Below are 18939 nucleotides of genomic sequence, written 5' to 3' on the forward strand. Positions count from 1 at the left end.
CAATTCATTCGATTTATTAAGATTTTTCATCTTTCCTAAATGATCTGTTGCTTATACCTCTTATAAACTTGGATGTCAACAAAAAATACATGTACATACATAAAGAATGTATAGATTTAGTCATTCAAGGTCTAAAATTAATAAAAACTAAAATTTGATTTTGTAAAAAAATAAACCAATGTAATATAGCAAATTTGCCTACTAATTAGAAAAATTAAACACACATAAAATTCAAGTCCTTTTCTGACTGGCCCAGGTAAACTACACAAAAACCGAACCTGTTTAAGAAATGGTTTTAAATAATTCCTAATAATTTTTAAAAACAAAAAACCCTTCTAAAACAATTTACCAAAATACTTAAAACAATAACAACAGCAGCCCAGAAAAGCTATATAATGTTAAATTAAAATCTGTGTTATGTGGGACTAGACTCCTTTCATACATGTAAGAACACCTGACTAATGTGACTGTTAGGTTTATTTTCTAGTGGGCAACATATTGCTATATTTTTCAAGCTGGGAAGAAAATTTGAATAAACTGAATAGCAAAGTAACACCTTCTACAAAATTTATTAATTTCAAAACAACTAAGGTGGACCATTTAAATAATACATGCAATAATATATGCTGTTAGGTTTTATTATAAAAAGTGTTAAAGGAAAAGACTATATTACTTCTCGTAAAAAAAAATAGCTTAATTTTAGACGTCTATGAAAGAATTAAAGGTTAACACCTAAATTTTTAAAAAAGTATTTTTAAGGAGTGGTATGATTTAGGAAAGTTTATGGCTAGTCAACATCACTGTCATCATTATGAGTGATATTTGTAGCTAGTAAGAGCTTTCTGATACATAGTAAACTGAACACTGTAGCTTTAATTGAAGTTTGAATGTTATAAACAGTTAGATGTCTGGCTCTGGCCTGCATTCTAATACCATCAGCAGAACAGAGATGGGAAGCATAAACAAACCTTTTAACTAGATTACATTGTCTAAAATGGCCAAGAAATCCTTCAGCACAAACTCCAGTGTGACAAATATAGAAGGAAAATGATTTTGGAATAACACTAAAAAAAACAGCCTCTGAATATTAGAGGAGCACGTATTTGATTTCCTAAATATTTTTATGTTACTTAATACTCATTAATGATACTTTATAACTTTTCAAATAAGAATCCTTTATATCTTACACAGCGAATTCTTTTTAGGTCAGTATATCCCAAGTAACAAAGCTATTTAAAAATCAATATTTGCTTTTATTGAATGTGGAATATTTCCCTCCCCCAACATCAGTAAATGTACTTATAACAGTCTAAATTATTATTTTTAGATCCTAATAATATTAAGAATGTATGTATTAAGTTAGTTGATGGCCAATAGATTAGTAGATATTTCTGGACTCATGGCATATAAAAAACAGTAGTTGTGAATACAAGGATAACCCTAAATATAATTTAGCACACAGTCAATCTTAAAAAACAATAATTTAGCACACAGTCAATCTTAAAAAACACTTTGGGATTACTTCTAACTTCTGAGATACAGACATTACATTTTTTTTAAAAAAAGCTACACATGAACTTAAGTTTTAACATTAGCACCACACAGAAAATTTTCCTCCCATTGCTAGAATCTTGATTGGTTAGCAAAAGAATTCAGTGAAGCATGTGTGTACACAAACTTTTCAACATTTCAAGGTTGGTGACTGATTTACATAACTCATATTAGTCCTTTAAAACAATGTGTTCTAATAATCTACTCAATGACACTGAATTTAATTACAAATTCTCTAATAAAAGGTTACATAGGTCAACTGAAATAAGGACGCAAATCAAAATCTGTCATATCCAACTCTGAATAAATTATATCTTAATGTAAGTTAAGCCTAGATCTCACTTTGTCTCTTTGAAGAGTTACTGTGAGTTATAGTGAGTCATTCCAGCTTCTGACATCTTACATGACATAGAAATACTTCAAACAGAAATACTCTAAGTGTGTAAGAGTTAGAATATTTACTTTTAACTGAATTATCTTTGGGTTGTTTAAAGAAATTATTTAAGATCATACTACTGATTATTCAGATTATTCTTATAAGCAAAAAAAATTTGCAATAAACTTTTCTTTCTAATGTGTAACAGATGATAAAGAATATTTCTTTAGCATTTAAAAATGTTTCCAAACTCTGCAGGTCATTATGTACTGGCATAATATTTGTAGGATGATAGAGTCAATACAAGCTGATATCCCTTATTCAAAAGGTTTTGTGGACCAGAAGTATTCAGAATTTTGGATTTTTACAGATTTGGGAATATTTGCATTATATATCTGTTGAACATCCCTAACCTCAAAATCCAAAATCCAAAATGCTTCACTGAGCATTTTCTTTGAGCATCATGTCAGTGCTGAAAAAGTTTCAGATTTTGAAGCATTTTGGCTTTTGGAATTCTGGATTAGGGATATTCAAACTGTATAAATTTATAATATGAACATGTATTTACACAGAGACACAAAAGTTACTTAAGTAATAAAAGCAGGAAAAAAAATTTTAATTGTTTTTTTCTCTTAAAAGTAAAGGACGTAAAACTCAACTATCCAAAGAGAGCTGTATCATAAAGTATTTTAATTCAGTAGCTTTTTTTAAGTACAAATATGAAATAATTTAGGCACCTAGAGAACCCAACAAGTTGATCATTCTTATTCTATTTCTGACTTTAGTACTAAAAAGAGTACATTAAACTTAATCCTATATATGTAATGTAGTAATTATGAAAATGTATGATAAGAGTCCAGAAGATAATGTGTATACATACACCAAAGCACAAGACAATACAAACTTCCCATTTTTTTATGGGCTTTTACACCACCAACACATTTATATTAAAAATTTTATAGTAAATATTCATTGGATCAGAAATTGTTAAAACCCTTTAACTTTATACAAGAAAATATTAAATGTAACTCCATGCAAGTTATAGGAAGTTTAATAGAGAGAAGGATTGAACTGAACTTTTTTTTACTGTTTATTTTTATGTTTGTTTATTTATTTAAAGACAGGGTCTCACTCTGTTGCTCAGCATAGAGTCCAGTGGCATGATCATGGCTCACTGCGGCCTCAACCTGAGTTCAAGAGATCCTTTCACCTCAGCCTCCTGAGTAGCTGAGACAACAGTCTGCACCACACCAAGCTCAGCTACTATTTTGACTTTCTAGAGATCAGGTCTCACTATATTGCACAGGCTTATCCTGAACTACTAGCCTCAAGTGATAAATCCTCCTATCTCACCTCCCAATTGTTGGAATTATAGGCTTGAGCTATTCCACCTGACCTTATTTTTTATTTTTAGAGACAAGGTCCCACTCTGTGGCCTAGGCTGGATTGCAGTGGTGTGAACATAGTTCACTGCAGCCTCAAAATCCGGGGCTCAAATAATCCTCCCGCCTCAGCCTCCGAGTAGCTGGGATTACATTACAAGTGTTGAGCCACCATGAGCAGCTCCCAAATGTCATTTTTGCCATACAAAGAAAAGACTGACATTATGTATATTTTAAATTGTACAATGGTCTATATTTACATTCCTTATAAAAGACTGGGTTTTTCTTCTTTGTTTTTCTATCCTTGTAAACTTTCAGAAATTTTCCATTAGTTTGTCAAGCTATCAGGGCCATAATTTACCATCACTTACCAGTGTACAGATAGATAAAAACTCTACTGTGACTGTGTTTTGAATTAGAAAGTGTAATAAATGTAATGTGAATTGAATTTATCACAGTGCTGGGTACTTATAATAAATGGTAACTATGATTATTACTAAAACAGAAATTTAAGAATGAATGTGAAAGAGATCAGAATTCACCACTCAGGAGTCTATTTATCTTCACAAGATACTGCACCAGCAGAGGCACCCCCACCTTCTTTTTAACTGCTAATCAATACTTTTGTAAAAGGTATACTTTAACAAGGGCAAATTGAATCCAGTACTTTTTCTCTTTAATATACTTTTTGATTACACATGAAAGCCATGACAGGAACTGAGATAAGATTCTTTTGTTTTTGAAACAACCATCTACAAAGAAAATTCTAATCCATTTTACTAAAGCTATACAAACTATACCACTTATAATAAAGAGTAAAAATTACAACTGACTTAGAACTAGAATTGGGAAGTTTCTTACGAGGATTTTGCAATGATATTTCTACTACATACTAAAAGTTCCAAAACTCCTAAATAGTGCACACTAATTACTGCAGAATAATTAAATCATGCTGTTAGATTTGCTAAAATATGGTCGAAAATATCTGAAAACTCAAAATGAAAATGTACAATGTCTTCCAATGAATCATGAATGATAATCTGTTACATGAGGTAAAAAAGAAAAAAGTTACTTTTGAAAAAAAGATTTAAGTTTAGAGAGTTTGGGGTGCTTTTTCCGGAAAAATTTAATGAGATAATTTAATGAACATTGTTGGTCATCTTAAAAGAATTACGGTTAGCAATAAAAATCCAGCAAAGGCAGCCACATAAGACTATTTTCATTGTCTAAAATGTGTTAACTATTTACAGAATATAAATCCCTAGAATACAGTATTAAGTGGAAAATTTTTCTTTATATATTTGTATTTTAATAAAATAACAGCAATATTCTTCTTAGACATGCATTTTTCCACCTAACAGTATCCATTTAGTTAATATAAAATTTATTTAGGTAGAAACACCAAAACAAAGATATGACCAATACACTTGTGGAATACAATTAAGATAGCTCTTCACATTAAACTGCAGGGACCATCTTTGTTTTTCAGATGCCTAGCACAGTGCCTGGCAGACAGCAGATGATCAAAAGATGTTTAATGAATCGCTAAATACAATCTGTTTTGCACATACAGTCAAAATCCAGACAAGTTTGCAAAGGTACATAAGTTGGATATAGGCTTTCTGGCTGACTTCATGGGGGTCCCACTGATGACTAGAAGTATATCTTCATATCCATAGAAAACTGGAAAGTTGGTAATTGTCTGGGTAAGGACCAAAAAAACAAAGTCAGGGAAACATGTCACCTAAGTAGCACTTGTTTTATAGAGCTGGTAAAAGCGGCCTAATCATTCCAACAACCTATTGTGCCGGTCAATGAAACAAAACTTAAGTGCATCCTGAACAATTTTTACAAGCATATTTTTAACTGGAATGTGTTGGATCATTGTTGCTTATTCATAATAAATCACTTTTGCCAAATTTTTTCCCGTATAAGAAGGGAATATGTCTTGTTACTATGAGTACCATATAGTTAATAGTATTTACTTTGGCTGTTAATTAGATAAAATGAGAGCCACAGTAGAGATAAAGAAAAAATGTTCATGGTAGTGAAAATTGTGGCAAGGGAGGACAAGAAAAGGAGAGGAAACGAATTCCACATATGGAAGTAAAGAAATTCAAATATGCCTAACTCTAAAACTAATGCAGATTATGACAAGCTACCAATAGGACCTGCTGTGTACCAGATATTGTGCTGAGAGTAGAAGGATGTGTTAACAAAATAAAAATGTTTGTTTTTAGGCAGTACATAGGGCAAGACTCACAAGTAAGCATTTATAATAGAATATGCATTCCATTTATTCTTATAAGTATGGGTCCTTAATACAACAGTAAGTATATTTACTGATTAATTGTTAAGTGCAGGAGGAAAATAAGTATTAGAGAAAGCTGAAATTATCTTCAAAATAGTAATAACCTACAATAAGTACAATTAGTACTTCTTTAAAAAGTTAACAAATTACTGAATTTAAGTAGACAAAATAATAGCTTTAAAGCTATTCACCTTAATATTCGTACAATAATATGCCCCCATATGAAACCCTCAAGTGGTATACCCAGAACTGTACATAATAGTTTCATTTCTGACAAAGGAAATGAGGTAGTGCAGCATAGTGAGCATCAGGAGACCTGAGTTCTCTGCTCCCTGCTCTGCCACTTACAGGCCTTGGAACCTCAGGCAAGTTCGAGTTCTCAGAACTTCAGCAATATATAGAGTTGGATATAGTGACCTCCAAGATATCACCCAGTTGAACAATTACAATCCTCAAGAATCAACAGTTTTTAATACTTAACAAGGTTTTCTAAACATAAATCATTATCCAACTTAGATAAAGTCTGGAATCTTCTAACCAAAAGGATCATGGGGGTGAGGGTGAGGGGTGTGATAAAAAACGTTTTTTTTAAAAAAAAGAAACAAAATAAGGAAAGACATTAAACTCAAGACTAAATTTTCACTCAGTTGCCTACTGGGCAACTACCACCCCGATTACCTACATAATTCGCTTACTTAAAATTAATTTCTTCAGTAAGTTCTACTGTCTCTCTCTTACCTTTAAGGTTGCTGAGGTTTTAAGGTGAGAACAAGAAACCTTACAAGGACTTGGAATGGCAGTATTGATGTTGGGAGAAAAACTTGAACTTGACACAGATTTCTGCTTAAGCACACTAATTACATCTCAGAGAAAGGTAAAAAATTGTCCAAATTTATAACATAAGGGAAATAAGATCATATTGTTTACTGCTATAAAGCTTTTTTATTTCGGTATGTAAATGCCTACTTTTGCACACAGTTGATAATTAAAATTTTACAGAACAAGTTTCTACATATGCAATGCTTTACTGTCACTAAAATATATTATGTTTTAGCTTTAACCATCAAGCAAATAAAAAATTAGAAGTATTATCATGTCTTTATAATATTTATGCCAAATATACTTCTAGATTTGTATTTCTTCAATCCTTTCTAGTTAATCAAATTGCTGTTTTCATATTGCCAGTCTGATCACAAAATTGCTGCTTTACAGAAGAATATTTTTTGCTGACATAAATTATGGGATCAGAGATACCAATGCAGTTACAAAAAAAAAAAAAAAGGGTGTGAGGGAGAGAGAGCGAGAGCGACAGAGTGTGTGTATATGCATGTGTGCATCCATCTTCAAGGAAAGAATAAAGAAATGTACATATGAAACAAAATAACACTTTCCAATATAAGCCCTAGTAAAAGGCCTACATCAGAAACATACTTTCTAGCATTTGTGAAATAAAATACGGCACTGGATTTTAAAGCTATGCACTAAGAACATATTATAGAAAAATGAATAGTGATTTTTATCAATACTGTTATTCCATAAACTTAAATCTGGATTTACCTTTCAATTTATAGCTAACCGAAATTAATATACTAACTATAAGTTCATGATTGCTTTGACTCATCAAAACATATTTTAGAAATTTGTGTCCTTTTACATATAGTGAGCAATTTGGTTCAGAACCCCAAGAGAAATTGAGATGAAAAGCTCATCTCAATTTTCAACAGTAAATAAATAATTCAGCTAAAACTGAAAGTGGTACCAATCCAGCAAACTATTGATGGAGAGGTTTGGCCTTCCATGCAGCCAGAACAACATAAAGTTTTCAATGGGGATTACTTGTTCAGACAAGTTACAAAGATTACAAAAATACCCAGATTAATTATAAAAAAGCTAATATTCTCATCACATGGAAAATAAGTATCAGGAACATATGTGGGAACAGACAATACTAGTGGCATTTAAACTTTAAGCATTTTAGAGCTTTGGACTTTATATACTGATATATGAAACAGACATTTAACAAAAAAAAAAAAAAAAAACAATAATGCAAGTCAAAACCTAACCAAAGGCCTCTACCAACTAAAAATTTGAAATTTTCCATGGAAGTCAGACAAAACGAAAAAATGGAAAATGAAACCCCTAAAGCAAAAACCAATCAAGTCTTCCAACACTAAAGTCAATATCCAAATCTCATACAGGACCAAAAAGGGGAAAACACTCAGGTCTACAAATGGATAAGCAGTTCCAATACAATCCAGATCCCGACATTTTCCCACTCAGAAACAAATGCAGTGGAGCTTTTCCTGGGGAAAAAGAGCTCTCCAATGAATTTTTTTTAAGTGACATCTAGAAAGTGTGCCTCTTTCTGTCTCTTTCCCTGGCGCCTCATTGGAGGAAGGAGGGGGTTGTTTTTGTATTCTCCCCCCACTGGAGCAAGACACAATCAGATGTTAGCTGGAGGAGAGAAACCACTTTTGACAACAGCAAATAAAAATAAAAGTGCCCTTCCTCCCCTGACAGGATGGGCACCCCACCTCACACACCCCTCCCTACTCCAACCCCTCCTTCACTACCCCCCCCCCCAGCACCACCCCCTCCTCACCCCGGAGCTCCACTGCGTATGTGGTTTGGTGCTACTGTTGCCCCGGAGTGAAAGTCAGAGCCAGAGGAAGGCAATGAAGCCCCCACAGACACACTTACCTTTCCTGCCCCCCACTTTTGAGTGCCTTCCCTGGAGCTGTGGAGGATGACACAAAGGGTAATAAAGGGGGGGAGTGGAGGAGGAGGCGAAGGAGGAGGAGGAGAGCTGGGGAAGTGGCTGCTCCTGGGTGTAGTGAGATGTCTCCAGCCAGGGCCAAGCAGCAGCAGTAGCAGCAGCAGCAGTAGCAGCAGCAGCAGCAGCAACAGCAGCAGCAGCAGCAGCAAAGGGTCTGTGTTGCTAAGAGGCTTTTGGTTTCTTTCTCTCCTCCTCTCACGGCCAAAGAGGAGGAGGGTGGAGGGGGCTCGGGAGGGAGGCGAGTTGGAGGGGTGAGGGGGTAGGAGTCGTGGATGGGGGTTTTCGAAGAAGAAGAAACTCCTTCTCCTCCTCTCTCAGGCTCAATCTCCCTCTCAGGGCTCAGGGCTGGAGGGTGGGGGAAGGAACTCAGCCGCCTTCCCCCCACCCCCCTCAATTCAAGGTTGAAGTGGGATAGAATTAGTGTCCTGTCCCTTTAAAAATAGAAATAAAAGGTGCCCCCCCTCTGCCACTGCCTCTCTCTTCATCATCAGCTGCTGCTGCTGCTGGGGTCTCTCTGCTTGGGGGGGAGGGGGGTTCGGGTAGAAGAGACGGGAGGCACTCACTGCGCATGTCCCTCTCTGACGGGTGGCTGGTTGGTTGAAGGCAGGAGGAGGGGGAGGGGAGGAAATGAGCTATTTTCCCAGAAGGCGCAGAGGCGCTCGCGACCCGGAAGACATTGTAGCAGGGGGTACAGGGGCGGGGGCGGGGAAGAGGAGGAAGTTGCTACGCTTTTAACACCCCCAGCTCCCTCCTCCTTCCTAAGGGAAAGTGGAGGAACGGAAGTGGGCGTGGACGGAGACGAAAGGGGGTCACGTGTTTGGGCGGGAGCGGGGCCGGGTGGGAGAGGTGGTGCGTGCGCGGGGCATGCTGGGAGTGGTTGTGTACCGTCGCCAACAGCAGGTGAAGCCTAGCAGAGGACGCGTCCAGCCGATCTGGTGAAGCAATTCCTGCAGGCGTTGGTTCCCCCCTTTGCCCTGGTAAAGGCAGGCTTTTATGCGAGAGGTAATGGTGGGGTAAACTTGCTGCAAACGAAGGCCAGGGGCTTCGGTGGCGAAAGGTGAATCGAAAGGGGGAGGATGGAAGGCTGTGGAGACTGGGAATTGGGAAGGGGGCAGGCTTGTATAGGCCAGGAAGGCCAGGACCAGGCGAGCTCTGTCATTTGGCACCCCCGTGAGCCTGCCGACGAATCCTTGACACGTGCAGGGAGTCCTGAGACTAGCTTTGCATCGGAGTGGTAAGTGAGGAGCGTGACGGTCCGAGAAGGGAACTGTGAAGTCTCAGCAGCTGACTCTCATGACTGCAGAACGGGAGACCTCTATCTAGGGACAGAAACAAGTCCTCTGTATGCATTTTGACCAGATGCATCAGACGCATTGCTTATATTGGATATTGCGCTCTTCATGCCTTACCTCTTAACCCTCCCTGGTATTCTGGAGTGGCTTTGGGGAAGGAGCAGGCAGGGAGGTCTTGAGTGGAGCTTCCCTCCGTGTCTTGCATTGTTGCTACAACACAAAGCCTTTGCTTTATCTCGGAGAGGGATGTGGAATTGTGTAGTCCTTAATGTTGAGTTTTACGATTGATGAAGAGAAAGGACGTGATCAAAGTTTCCCCTTGTAGTGTAGATGATGAGTTTTAAAAGGACTGTTTCGTCTTCTATGGTTACTATTCTTAGTTTTTGAGCCTTTGGTTTCCCAAATGCCAGCAGTTTTTGATGAAAATAATGAATTTCTATCATAAAATTAGAATTAAAATATTTAAGAAAGGATTTATAAATTTACATTGGTAAAGGTTTTATAGTGAAATAGTACTGGTTCTTTTTCACATTGTTTTCATACAATCAATATAAACCATTACAGTCTCAGTTGTTTTGTAAAGGTAGTTTGAAGGAATGTCATCTTTGTACGTTTTTCAAAAACCAATAATCTAAAATCCTTCATATTTATTATGTTGGTATTTAATTCTGTTGGGTAGGTTCTTTTTTTCTTTTCTCTCTTTTTTTTTTGGAGACAGAGTCTTGCTGTCTCCCAGGCCGGAGTGCAGTGGCGCGATCTGGGCTCACTGCAACTTCTGTCTCCTGGATTCAAGCAATTCTCCTGCCTCAGCCTCCCGAGTAGCTGAGACTACAGGCATGTGCCACCACACCCGGCTAATTTTTTTGTGTTTTTAGTAGAGACGGGATTTCACCATATTGGTCAGGCTGGTCTCGAACTCCTGACGTCAAGTGATCTACCCGCCTCGGCCTCCCAAAGTGCTGAGATTACAGGCGTGAGCCACCGCGCCCGGCCGGTGTAGTTTCTTTAGGGGTACACTATCAGTTAAAGTTACTAATTTTCCACGTCTTACTTTCTGTAAGTTTGGGCAATGGACCCCATTTGTGCACCATTGCTTAGCCTTTACTATCTTTTGTATTGTGTACGGTAATCATGTCCGATGGAATCAAAAGTAGACTCTTGTGCTTTAAAATTTTCTTTATAGTGTAACCAATTGTCTGCCACTTTGTAATGAAAAAAAAAAAATACAGCAAGGCAATTAATGTGCCTTAGATACAATTTTAATTTTTTTGTGTCTTTTTCCATACATTTAGTATTTAAGCATGCAAACATCGATACATAGTATAATGAATAGCTATAAAGTGTGAACTCTATGTAATCACTACCAGAGTCAAGAATTAAAATGTCTGTGGCCCCTGAGAAGCTCCCCTCTACATTCTATTCCTGATCATCCCCTTCCTCAGTTCTTTCAGAGGTTAACACTATCCTGATTTTTATGGCAATTATTTACTGCTTTCTTTCTTAGGATTTCTTAACCACCTGTGTCAGCATTCCTAAGCAATTTAGATTCGTTTTGCCTGTTTCTTAATTGTAAGTGAATTATATATTACATATCATTATGTATCTTTTTCTCTCATGCATCTAAGATTTAACTCTATTAGTACATTTAGCTCTAGTTCTTATATTGGATTATAGTAATCTATAGTATAAAAAGTATAGTATAAAAAGTCTTAATGGAAATGAGCCACAGTTTAGTCTAATATTAATAAACATTTGGATTGTGTTTCGTTTTTAGCAGTTATGAGCAATGCTATTATGAATGTTCTTGTACATGTATTTTTTTTTTTTTTTTTTTTTTTTTTTTTGAGACGGAGTCTTGCTCTGTCACCCAAGCTGGAGTGCTGTGGCCGGATCTCAGCTCACTGCAAGCTCTGCCTCCCGGGTTCACACCATTCTCCTGCCTCAGCCTCCCGAGTAGCTGGGACTACAGGCGCCGCCACGTCGCCCGGCTAGTTTTTTGTAGTTTTTAGTAGAGACGGGGTTTCACCGTGTTAGCCAGGATGGTCTCGATCTCCTGACCTCGTCCCAAAGTGCTGGGATTACAGGCTTGAGCCACCGCGCCCGGCCACTGTACATGTATTCTTACGTACATTACCATGGGTTTTTGTAGCGTACGTATGTTTATCTTCAAATTCACTAGTTATGCCTTTTCCAAAGTAGATACACCAATGTATACCCTGACAGCAGTATTTGGTAGATCCCTTTACTTTTACTGTCTCACCAAGAGTTATTTTTCCTTTTTCCCAAATTGAGGAATGTGGCTTTATCTTATTGTTGTTTTAATTTACTCTGCCCAGGATACTAAAGAGTTTGAACACTTTTTCAAAAACTTACCGGCTATTTGGATTTCCTCTTTCTAGAATTGTCTTTTTAATTCTTAAATCTTTTGTGGAGGTTTGTTTTTTTGTTTGTTTGTTTGTTTTTTTGGTGTTTTAATTGGGTTGTCTGTTTTACTCAGGGATTTCTAGCAGTATGGCCAGTATCTTCTCTGTGCTTGGAGCATTACTCTCTTCTGGGATGGCAACTTTATCTTCATGTAGATCTTATATGCTATCATTGTTCTTTGAATTTTATATGTAGTTTAAACTCCTGGTAATAAGTTCTATGTTTGTGCTGTTCATTATAGTAGCTACAAGCTGCGTGTGGCTTTTGAGCACTTGAAATGTGGCTAGTGTGACTGAGGAACTGAATTTTTGGTTTTGTTTAGTGTTCAATTAAGTTTAAAAACTGACACTTGATTCAGTTACTGTGAAACCTTTATGTTTGGAACAACTCAGATACATAAACCTTTCTTAACCTCAAATTATTAAATTATTATTTTTGATTTTTGGAGATTCCACCTCCCCGTGCTCCCCCCAGCGAGATGGAGTCTCACTCTTTTGCCCAGGCTGGAATCCAGTGGCATGATCTCGGCTCACTGCAACCTCTGCCTCCCAAATTCAAGTGATTCTCCTGCCTCAGCCTCCCGAGTAGCTGGGATTACAAGCATGTGCCACCATGCCTGGCTAATATTTTTATTTTTAGTAGAGGTGAAGTTTTACCATTTTGGCTAGGCTGGTCTCAAACTCCTGACCTCAAGTGATCCACGTGTGCTTCAGGATTCCAAAAACTTGGAAAGCTTTTTCCTGCATCCTGCTGGTTGTGGAATCATTTTCCCTGAAAAAAGTTGTAGAGATGCTTGAAGAAGTGGTAGTCAGTTGATGAGAGGTCAGGTGAATATGGCAGTTGAGGCAAAACTTTGTGGCCCTGTTCGTTCAACTTTTGAAGTGTTGGTTGTGCAATGTGCTGTTGGGTGTTATTGTGGAAAATTGGGCCCTTTCTGTTGATCCATCCTGGCTGCAGGCATCACAGTTTTAAGTGCATCTCATTGATTTACTGAGCATACTTCTCAGATGTAATGGTGTCTCCAGGATTCAGAAAGCTGTAGTGGATCAGACCCGCAGCAGACCACCAAACAGTTACCATGGCCTTTTTTTGGTGCAAGTTTGGCTTTGGGAAGTGCTTTGGAGCTTCTTCTCGATCCAGCCACTGAGCTGGTCATTGCTGGTTGTCATATAAAATCTACTTTTTGTTGCACCTCACAGTCTCATTGAGAAATGGTTCATTGTTGTGGAGAATAAGAGAAGACAACACTTAAAAATGGTGTTTTCTTAAATTTTTGCTCAGCTCATGAGGCACCCACTTGTCAAGCTTTTTCACCTTTCCTATTTGCTTCAAATGCTGAACAACTGTAGAATGGTCGACATTGGGTTCTTATGTTGAGTTCTTCAGCAACTTCTCCTGTAATTGTAAGAGGATCAGTCTGCTTCAATGATTGCTCTCAGTTGGTTGTTGTCAACTTCCAGTGGCCTACCACTACACTCCTCATCCTCAAGGCTCTGGTATCCTTTGCAAAACTTCTTGAACCACCACTACACTGTACGTTCATTAGCAATTCCTGGGCCAAATGCATCGTTGATGTTGCGAGTCGTCTCTGCTGTTTTACGACACATTTTGAACTTGAATAAGAAAATCACTCGACTTTGCTTTTTGTCTAGCATCATTTCCATAGTCCAAAATAAATATAAACAGCAAGTAATAAGTCATTAGCAAAAAAAATAAAGTGAGAAATGCCCATTAAAATGGTGTATAACATAACCACATTTAGGAATGTATTCCAGTATCAAATGGCAAATTCCAACAATGCAAAATCCGCAATTAATTTTGTACCAACTTGATAATTCGTGCTACTTTGAAGGAAATCTTTTAGAATTTTTTTTTCTTTTTTATTTTTTGGTCATAATTTTTCTGCTGTTTCACTCTGATGTTTTTGTGTGGAATTCTTTTTTTCTTTTTTTTTTCTCCTAGTCAAGTGTGGTTGTGGGGGTAGAGGAAATGTTAAATCATCGTGTGGAATTCTTTATCTTGCCCTGTATTCATCAAGATGAATGATGCTATGTAAATATTGTTATACTGTCATGACTTTTTAAAAATTTCTATTACTTTTTATAGTCGTATTTTTAAAAATATACATATATTTTTATTCCTTGGTTGAGTGAATCTGTGGCTATGAAGGGCCGCCTATATTCGTAGTTCATTTGTTATTTGTTGGAGATAATTCTAGTTTCTAAATTTTCTAAGTCTGTGTCTGCTAGCTTATGATTTTTTTTTCTTGTGTGCCTTGATACCAGTTGTATTTAAAAAATTACAGGAATATGAGTTCTAGAATAATAGTCTCTTTCTTAAGAAGGTACATTTTTCTAGGAAAGATCTCTAGGAGTGCTGTCAGTCCTAAGTCACTTTATTCATGTTCGATAGTTGGATTCCTTAATCAATGCTAGTGAACATACAGTGCAGTGGTGGTTGTAGTGGTAGGCCACTGGAAGTTGACAACAACCAACTGAGAGCAATCATTGAAGCAGATTGATCCTCTTACAATTACAGGAGAAGTTGCTGAAGAACTCAACATAAGAACTCAACGTCTACCATTCTACAGTTGTTAAGCAAGACTTTAAGATCATGAATTCTACTTTCTTTCAATTTCCTCTTATCCTAATGATGTTGTCCTTAAAGTCTGAATGTAAATTAGGTAGCTTATCTGAGTCCCCAGCTTTGGCGGGCCATGTATTTTTATGTTTATTTTTGATTTTGATTTTTTGTATTTATTTATTTTAAATGAGGTCTCGCTATATTGCTCACAATGATCCTGAATTCCTGGGCTCAAGCAATCCTCCTGTCTTGGCCTGTCAAAGGGTAGGATTACAGGCATGAGCCACCACACCTGGCCTTGTGCTTTGATTTTTTTTTTTACCACAGACCTGCACATCTTCCATTAGCTCAGCCTTTTTTCTCAGCCTTTTCTTCTAGATAGGAAAATGTCCTCAGAACAAAAGTTACTTGGTGTGTGGTTTGTTTCTGGCTTACCTTCACGTGGAATTTGGTATGAAATTTCACATTACCTTATTTCATTCATTATTATTTAGTTTTTTGTTGGCCTCAGCAGAAAGTTTGGTCCTGTCTGCCACTACCATAAATAAAACCTAATGATCTTTCTTTTTTACTTCTGAGATTTGATTTTAAGATATTTATGCTTTGAGCCAAAAATTTTTTAACAACTCATATATTTGTTTAAATTTTTTTTAATTTTTAATTATTATGGATACATAATAGGGGGAGTATGTGATATTTGATACAAAAATACAGTGTGTAATGATCAAATCAAGTAATTGAGATATCCATTACCTCAAGCATTTATCATTTCTTTGTGTTAGAGACACTTCATTTCCACTCCTTTAATTGTTCTAAAACATACAGTAAATTATTGTTAGCTGTAATTACTATATTGTGCTACTGAACACTATATTTTATTCCTTCTATCTAACTATATTTTTCTACCCATCAACCATCTCCTCTTGATTCTCCTCTCAACACTACCCTTCCCAGTCTCTGGTAACATTTTTTTACTCACTGTCTCTATGACTTCAATTTTTTTGAAGCTTCCCCATATGGGTAAGAACATGTGATACTTGCCTTTCTATATCTGGCTTCTTTCCCTTATAATGTCTACCAGTCGCATCCATGTTGTTGAAAAGGACAGATTTTCATTCTTTTTTTAATGGCTGAATAACATTCCATTGTGTATATGTACCACATTCCTTTATCCATCCTTTGCCATTTCCTTTCTTTTGGGTATATACCCAGTAGTGGGATTGCTGGATTATAGTTCTATTTGTTGTGTTTTTCGGAGCTCCATACTGTTCTCTGTTGTGACTGTGCCAGTTTACATTTCCACCAACAGAGTGCAAGGGTTCCCCTTTCTCCACATTCTCACCAGCATCTGATATTGACTGTCTTTTTGATAAAAGCTGTTTTAACTGGGGTGAGATGATACCTCATTATAGTTTTGATTTGTATTTCTCTGATTATTAATAATGTGGAGCATTTTTTCATATACCTGTTGGCCATTTGTATGTCTTCTTGAGAAATGTCTCCTCAGATCTTTTACCCATATTAAAATCAGAATTTTTTTTTCCTATTGAGTCATTCATTCAAGATTCTTATGTATTCTGTTTATTCATCCTTTGTCAGATATTAGTTTGAAATATTTTCTCCCATTCTACCTGTTATATCTTCATTTTATTGTTTTCATTGCTGTGCAGAAGCTTTTTGGCTTGGAGAGATCCCATTTGTTGATATTTTATTTTATCTTATTGCTTTAGTTTCTTGTGTTTTTGAGGTCTTATTTAAGAAGTCTTTGCCTAGACCAATATCCTGGAGTTTTTGTCCGATGATTTCCTTTAGTCGTTTCATAGATTTAAGTATTTAATGCATTTTTCTTTGATTTTTGTATATGGCAAGAGTTAGGGGTCTACTTTTGTTCTTCTTAATGTGGGCATCCAGTTTTCCCAACACCATTTATTGAAGAGACTGTCCTTTCCCCAATGAGTGTTTTTGGCACCTTAGTAAAAAACTAATTGGCTTTAAATATATGGATTCATTTCTGGACTCTCTGTTCTGTTCTGTTGTTCTACGTGTCTGTTTTTATGCCGGTACCATGCTATTTTGGTTACTACAGCGTTGTAGTATATTTTGAGGTCTGGTAGTGTGATAATTCTACCGGTTACCAGCTTTGTTCTTTTTAGTCAGGATTGTTTTGGCTATTTGGAATCTTTCGTGGTTCCATACAATTTTAGGATTTTTTTTTTCTATTTCTGTGAAGAATGTCATTGCTCTTGATAGGGATGGCTTTGAATCTGTAGATTGCTGTGGGGAGTATTGTCATTTTAACATATTATTTTTTCCAACCCATGAGCATGGGATGTCTTTTCGTTTGTTTGTATCCTCTTCAATTAATTTCATCAATGTTTTGTAGTTTGCATTGTAGTTGGTTAAGTTTATTCCTAGGTAGTTAATGTTATTTGTAGCTATTGTAAATGGGATCACCTTCTTGATTTCTTTTTCAGATAGGTTGTCACAGAGAAATTCTATGGATTTTTGTATGTTGATTTTGTATCCTGCAATGTTACTGAATTTGTTTATTAGTTCTAATAGTTGTTTGTTGGAGTCTTTAGGTTTTTTAAATATAAGATCACATCAGCTGCGAACAATGATAATTTTACTTTCTCCTTTCCAGTTTAAATGTCCTTTATTTCATTCTCTTGTCTGTTTACTCTGGCTAGGACTTCTATTACTAACTTGAGTAATAGTGGTGAAAATGCCCATCCTTCTTCTAGATCCTAGAAGAAAGGCTTTCAGTTTTTCCCCCATTCAGTCTGATACTAACTGTGTGTGTACCTTAATCATGTTAAGGTATGATCCTTCTGTTCCCAATTTGCTGAGAGTTTTTATGAAGGGTTATTGAATTTTATCAAAAAGGATTTTGTTGGCATCTATTGAAATGACAATACACTTTGTGTCCTTCATTCTGTTGATATGATGTATCACACTGATTGATTTACATATGTTGAACCATCCTTGCATCCCTGGGATGAATCCAGGTTGATTATGATGATCTTTTTAATGCGCTGTTGAATTTGGTTTGCTCTGTTTTGTTGAGGATTTTTATATCTGTTTTCATCAGAGATACTGGCCTGTAGTTTCTTTTTTGTTGTTGTTGTATCTTTGTTTGGTTTTGGTATCAGAATAAATCTGGGGCTGGGTGTGGTAGCTCACTCCTGTAATCCTAGCACTTTGGAAGGCTGAGGCAGGCAGATATTTTGAGACCAGCCTGGCTGACATGGTGAAACCCCATCTCTACAAAAAATACAAAGATTAGGTGGGTGTGGTGGCTCATACCTGTAATCCCAGCTACTCGGGAGGCTGAGGCAGGAGAATTGCTTGAACGCAGGAGGCAGAGGTTGCAGATCGCCTGGGGAACAAAGTGAGACTCTGTCTCAAAATAAATAAATAAATAAATAAATCTGGCCTCATAAAATGAAATTGGAGATCCTCCGTGATTTTGGAGAATGATTTGAGTAGGACTGATGTTAGCTCTTCTTTAAATGTTTGGTGGAATTCGGTGAAGCCATGAAGTCCTGGCCTTTTCTGTGATGGGGGACTTTTTATTATTGTTTGTATCTTGAAAGTTATTGGTCTATTTAGATTTTGGTTTTCTTCGTGTTTCACTCTTATTAGGCTGTATGTGCCTAGGAATTTATTCATTTCTTCTAGGTTTTCCAATTTATTGGCATGCAGTGGTTGTTCATGATGGTCTCCAATGATCCTTTGAATTTTTGTGATATCAGTTGTAATGTCACCTTTTTTGTCTCTGATTTTATTTGGATCTTCTTTTTCTTTTTCTTAGTCTGGGTAAAGGTTCATTGATTTTGTCTGTCTTTCCAAACAACCCTTTTCATTTCATTGATCTTTTCTGTTTTTTTTAGCCTTAATTTCATTTCGATTTTTAATTAATTTTCTTGTTTTATTATTTCTTTTCTTAATTTGGGGCTTGGTATGCTCTTGCTTTTCTAGTTCTTTAAGATGCATTACTAAGTTGTTTATTTCTTGGTTTTCTACTTTTTGATTTGCACATTTATCGCTATAAACGTTCTCTTTAGTGTTAGCTTTAACTGTATCTCATAGTTTTAGTAGGTTATGTTTCCATTTTCATTTGTTTCAATAAATTTTTTAAATTTCCTTCCTAATTACTTCATTGGTTGTTCAGGCATGTATTGTTTAATTCTTACATGTTTGTATAGTTTCCAAAGTTCCGCTTGGTATTTATTTCTACTTTT

The 18939-nt window shown here is 36.4% G+C and overlaps 2 protein-coding genes across 5 annotated transcripts in view; one reads left to right on the forward strand and one right to left on the reverse strand.

The window, feature by feature from the left end:
- MBD5 (methyl-CpG binding domain protein 5) overlaps window positions 1–8951 on the reverse strand; it is a 520295-nt gene extending 511344 nt beyond the window's left edge. Inside the window, exon 1 of the mRNA XM_011943076.1 lies at window positions 8321–8951. The gene's annotated coding sequence lies outside the window, so the exon portion shown is untranslated. The remainder of the gene's footprint in view (window positions 1–8320) is intronic.
- Window positions 8952–9101: 150 nt separating this feature from the next.
- ORC4 (origin recognition complex, subunit 4) overlaps window positions 9102–18939 on the forward strand; it is an 86545-nt gene continuing 76707 nt past the window's right edge. The window contains exon 1 of one of the 4 annotated variants that reach the window (XM_011943071.1): window positions 9102–9373. The gene's annotated coding sequence lies outside the window, so the exon portion shown is untranslated. Of the gene's footprint in view, window positions 9399–18939 lie in introns of all 4 variants that reach the window. The other 3 variants (XM_011943073.1, XM_011943072.1, XM_011943074.1) reach the window with 3 other exon arrangements.

The sequence above is a fragment of the Colobus angolensis genome, unplaced genomic scaffold (assembly GCF_000951035.1).
Source record: "Colobus angolensis palliatus isolate OR3802 unplaced genomic scaffold, Cang.pa_1.0 Scaffold215, whole genome shotgun sequence".
Lineage (NCBI taxonomy): Eukaryota > Metazoa > Chordata > Mammalia > Primates > Cercopithecidae > Colobus > Colobus angolensis.